This window comes from Nerophis ophidion, linkage group LG28, assembly GCF_033978795.1.
Source record: "Nerophis ophidion isolate RoL-2023_Sa linkage group LG28, RoL_Noph_v1.0, whole genome shotgun sequence".
Taxonomy (NCBI): domain Eukaryota; kingdom Metazoa; phylum Chordata; class Actinopteri; order Syngnathiformes; family Syngnathidae; genus Nerophis; species Nerophis ophidion.
Window position 1 is genome coordinate 15025069 of NC_084638.1, and position 5530 is coordinate 15030598.

The 5530-nt window shown below is 42.0% G+C and overlaps 1 long non-coding RNA gene across 1 annotated transcript; it reads right to left on the reverse strand.

Moving 5' to 3' along the window:
- Positions 1-2605: 2605 nt before the first annotated feature.
- On the reverse strand, positions 2606-5223 carry LOC133545016 (uncharacterized). Its single transcript, XR_009804708.1, has 3 exons — positions 5159-5223; positions 5019-5084; positions 2606-4189 (listed from the first exon to the last, which is right to left on the reverse strand). It is a non-coding gene; the product is annotated as an uncharacterized LOC133545016 (long non-coding RNA).
- Between the last annotated feature and the right edge of the window lie 307 nt (positions 5224-5530).

Sequence of the window (5530 nt, forward strand, 5' to 3'; positions counted from 1 at the left end):
CTGTCCCACTCTCCCTTGTTGAGGGGGTCCGGTCCAGTGGCCATGGATGAAATAATGGCTGTCCTGAGTTGGGACCCAGGATGGACCGCTCGTCCAGAGTCGGGACCCAGGATAGACCGCTTGCCTGTGTATCGACTGGGGACATCTCTGTGCTGCTGATCCGCTTCTGCTTGGGATAGTTTCCTGCTGGCTCCACTTAGGACGGGACTCTCGCTACTGTGTTGGATCCACTTTGGACTGGACTCTCACGGTTGTGTTGGATCCACTATGGATTGGCCTTTCACATTATCATGTTAGACCCGCTGGACCTCCAATGCTTTCAGTCCCTTGGGGGGGTGGGGGAATTACCACATCTGCAGTCCTCTCCAAGGTTTCTCATAGTCATTGTCACTGTAACCGACGTCCCACTGGAGTGAGTTTTCCTTGGCCTTATGTGGGCTCCACTGAGGATGCCGTTGTTGTTTGTGCAACCCTTTGAGACAGTGATTTAGGGTTATATAAATAAACCTTGATATATATATATATATATATATATATATATCCATCTTCTACAGCTTATTCCCTTTGAGGTCGTTGGTGCCTATCTCAGCTACAATCGGGCGGAAGGCGGCATACACCCTGGACAAGTCGCCACCTCATCGCAGGGCCCACACAGATACACGGACAACATTCACACATTTGGGCTAATTTTAGTGTTGCCAATCAACCTATCCCCAGGTGCATGTCTTTGGAAGTGGGAGTAAGCTGGAGTTCCCGGAGGGAACCCATGCAGTCACAGGGAGGACATGCAAACTCCACACAGAAAGATCCCAAGACCTTCGTATTGTGAGGCAGACGCACTAACCCCTCTTTCACCATGCTGCCCTTTATTTATATATATATATATATATATATATTAGGAATGCACCGAAATGAAAATTTGTGGCCGAAGCCAAAGCCGAATGAAATTTAAACGCTTGGCCGAATAATGAATGCAGCTTTTCACAATTTTTTTTATATTGGAAAAATAGCCTAGAATACATTTTTAGACATGTTTTTTAAATAAAGTAATTTTTTATTGAATATTGACATTTTTTTAATATTCCAGTAGCCTTTGCTTTTCAAAAAAAGCACAGAGTTTTTCATTCATATTAGGCCTTAAAACAAAAGATGCATTCCAAAAAAAAATAAAGTGCATTAAAGTGGATAAACCCACAACAAATTAATTATTGTCCTTTTGGCAAAAGTCTGCTTAGCCACAGTGGATAGACTAATAATGTAAACAGAAGGCTCAAGTAAATCTCAATTAAGTGTGTACTTGTAACGTCATACACTTATATAGGTAGCCTACACAACAGGCTAATAATGTAAACAGAGGCCCCACTAAATCTCAATAAGTGTGTGCTTGTAACCTCACACTTATATAGGTAGCCTACACAACAGGCTTACAATGTAAACCAATGGTTCCCAAACTTTTGCAGGCTGGCGCCCCCTTGGCTCCCCAGTGAATTCCTAGCGCCCCCCCCCCCCCCCCACCCCACAGACACATATGGAAACAAACACCTCTTTCTTGATATTTGGTATGCTGCAATTTGAAAAGAGAAAGGTTAAACACAAATGTGTATTTCACAAATAAAACCCAATTTAGTAAACCAATTTATTTTGTTTATTTTGTAGATTGTTGTAAAATGCTGTCAAATATATTTCCGATGGTTTTCCATTTCCGAACGTTGTCTCGGAGTGACTGAAAATATTCCAAGTTTTGGTCTGCTTTATCAGAGTGCATTTTCTTCAAATGTTCCAAAAGCCTCGAAGGTTTCATAGCTTCATTTGAAAACACTCTATCACACAATAGACACATTTGTTGCTGTTGGTTGTGTGGTGCTGCGACAAATCCATATTTCAGATATTCCACACTATATTGCCGACACTTCTTTTTTGTTTGCTGTACCAAGGCCATACTTTATTCTGGAACAAAAAAAAAAAACATGTAAAATACAGCATTTTATCGCATTTCATAAATAGGCCTACTTAAAGACAAAAATGACAACATTGAAGGTATGAAAAGCAATTTACCCTCTCACGTATTCATTTTCTTCCATTTACTCACAGAAAATGGTGGCGGACGTGATCTAAGGCACGCCACCCTCGCCACCCACACAATGACACACGCGCGAACACGCATATATGCACACACACAGGTACAAAGTCATATACATTCGTAACAATATATATCAGTGAATGCACCACCCTAACCAGCTCAACACAACACAACACGGCGCGTTCTGGCGAGTCCCCAATTTCATGTTGACTTGAACTCAAGATGATGTTGACCGCCAGAATGCGGTTTTTATTATAAGATAAAATTCTGAACATTACAAGCTTGAAATTAAAAACCTGAGCTTTTGCTTTTGTAGTCTATGCTGTCGGATCTGACTGGGCCAGAGCGGCGTGTGGTAACCGGACCCTGATGCGTCGTCCACTGACTCGTCCTGCTGCACGTGTTGTGTACAAATCGTCAAACAAACGTTCGAACTTCTGACTTCGACTTCGGACTGCCGCCCCCCTACCGCCCCCTTCTTCCTCACCGACCCCCAGATCTTTCCACCGCCCCCAGGGGGGCGGTACCGCCCACTTTGGGAACCACTGATGTAAACAGAGGCCCCACTAAATCTCAATAAGTGTGTGCTTGTAACCTCATACAGGTAGCCAACACAACAGGCTAATAATGTAAACAGCACACACACAATGTAAAGAGCAAACATCAGATAAATACCGTCTGCTCGGTATCGTGTAACGGGGCTCAATGTGCTCCAGGAGTCTCCGAAAGTCAATGTCCTCCACAACACTAAACGGTTGATCATCCAAAGCCATAAACTCCATTACCTTCTTTGTAATTCCGTTTGCTTTGGCACTGTCAGTCGCAAACTTTTTCGTCCTCTCAAAGACGTCGGCCACGAGGCACCTCCTCGAGACCGTTTGGTTGAACATTCGTTGCAAACTGCAATACTTTTGTCACTTTAAAATATCTCCACATTGCTGACATTTTTCCGAAGGCGCCGGGTTACAACGTCACCGCGTCACTGCATGTTGGTTGATTGCGTCACCGCGTCCAAAAATTGCATCATACACCACTATTCGGCCTTGCATTTAACTCATTCCACCGAAGGCCGAATGTGGCTTTTTTTGCCATATTCGGCCGAATATATTCGGTGCATCCCTAATATATATAAAATAAATACATAACAAAAAAAGCTTGAATCAGTCAAATAAGTACAGGTAGATATTGACATGAAGCCACAGACAACTGTAATCCTATATGTCCCCAACATTGTGCAGCATTACAGCAGACAAAATGCTCAGCAATTATCTCCCTTTCAATTACAAAATCCAAAACCAGTGAAGTTAGCCCGTTGTGTAAATGGTAAATAAAAACAGAATACAATGATTTGCAAATGCTTTTAAACTTATATTCAATTAAATAGACTGCAAAAACAAGATGTTTAATGTTCAAGCTGAGAAACTAACTTTATTTTTGGAAATAATCATTAACTTAGAATTGAATGGCGGCAGCACATTGCAAAAAAAGTTGGCACAGGGGCATTTTTATCACTGTGTTAACATGGCCTTTTGTAGCCTGTAAGTTACTTTAGTAAAGCACTGTACATGTACTAGGTAAACAGTGAATTATATAACTGGGCTGGATCAGAATAAACTAAATTCAGCTCTAGGAATGGAGAGTAATGAAGACTGAACACAGGATTTAAGTTTAAATGGTACCAAATTATATTAAAGAGTTATAGGAAAAATAAAAAAACAGACATGTAAATTCAAATGGCCATTCACATTTTCAACATAAGTTACAGAGCGTTCAATATTTACAATGTGATACAGTACTTGATTCAGTCCTTGTTTTTACCAAAGATGGTATAAGCGCAACACGACAGTTCATTAAACGACCTCACAAAGTCCACGTTGTGGTGGCAGTGTCCAGAGGGGTTTTAGTGAAGGTAACGGGTTAAATGTGAAGGTTCAGGAGGACAGAAATGAACACGTTGCATTATGGAAAACAAAGGGAAGAAACAGAGCGGCTGCTGAGGAGCCTCCTACCCGCCCGGGGCTCGGTTGGGTGGATTCAGTTCGGTTGGTTTGGTTCCAGGAATAAAGCTTCAGACTCTAGTTCAGGCTCTAGCTCACCATCCAACCTGGCCTGCATAACAAGAGCAGGACCAGTCAATTTTCCAGTGCGCACACACAAAATACATTCAGATACTAAATACTACTGTATTCAAATAGCAAGTATATTTGTTAATATTGAACAATAAATAATTCATGAATCCAATTAGAATTAATAATACAACTGTTATATCAAAATATTAATTCTCTAATATTATCAAAATGTGGGCTTCACGGTGGCAGAGGGGTTAGTGCGTCTGCCTCACAATACGAAGGTCCTGCAGTCCGGGGTTCAAATCCAGGCTCGGGATCTTTCTGTGTGGAGTCTGCATGTTTTCCCCGTGAATGCGTGGGTTCCCTCCGGGTACTCCGGCTTCCTCCCACTTCCAAAGACATGCACCTGGGGATAGGTTGATTGGCAACACTAAATTGGCCCTAGTGTGTGAATGTGAGTGTGAATGTTGTCTGTCTATCTGTGTTGGCCCTGCGATGAGGTGGCGACTTGTCCAGGGTGTACCCCGCCTACCGCCCGATTGTAGCTGAGATAGGCGCCAGTGCCCCCCGCGACCCCAAAAAGGGAATAAGCGGTAGAAAATGGATGGATGGATGATCAAAATGTACCCATTGCATCCACGTATAAGGTGCATAGCAGACAGTGGTTGACTGGACTGCATCATAAAATGCATTGGATGCATAGCATTGACAACCAAACAAATAACACAACCCAGAAACAAATCAGACAATTGTTGACAGAGGTAAGGTTTCATTCAGTTTACTATATTCAGAGAAACAGTCATATAAGTAGATGCTAACAGCTCCATTCAAAACGAATGTAGCGGCTAAGCTACACAGATGCAACTCACCAATACCGCAGATAAATCACACTTAAACACTCTCGCACGACGACTCACGGCTTCAGTAGTTGGCTCCTGCAGTTCGACATTATTACATTTCAGTTAAAAGGCTTAGTTAATAATTAAAGCGTCAAAACCGAGTCACATACTTGCAGCTCTCGCTCTTCCTGGAAGCAGCCCACTACCGGATTTTATTCTTCCCGCGATGGGTCACGTGACCACGTGACGCAATGACGCGTGAGCTCATGTGACCACGTGAAGTCCTGACGCACGTGGTCATGTGACCGCGTGACGTAATGACGCACGCAAGGACAGCTAAGACAACAAAGATAAATAGGATATTTATTTGGGATTTGAAAGGTTATTTGAATATAAAGGATATTTAAGTAAAATTATATTTAAATAGAAATATATTTGATTTGAAAGAATATTCAATGGGGTTTTGAAAGGATATTTAAATAAGGATATTTAATGGGGTTTTTTCGCCCAGGTTACACTTTCTTTTTAAAAACACTCAATAA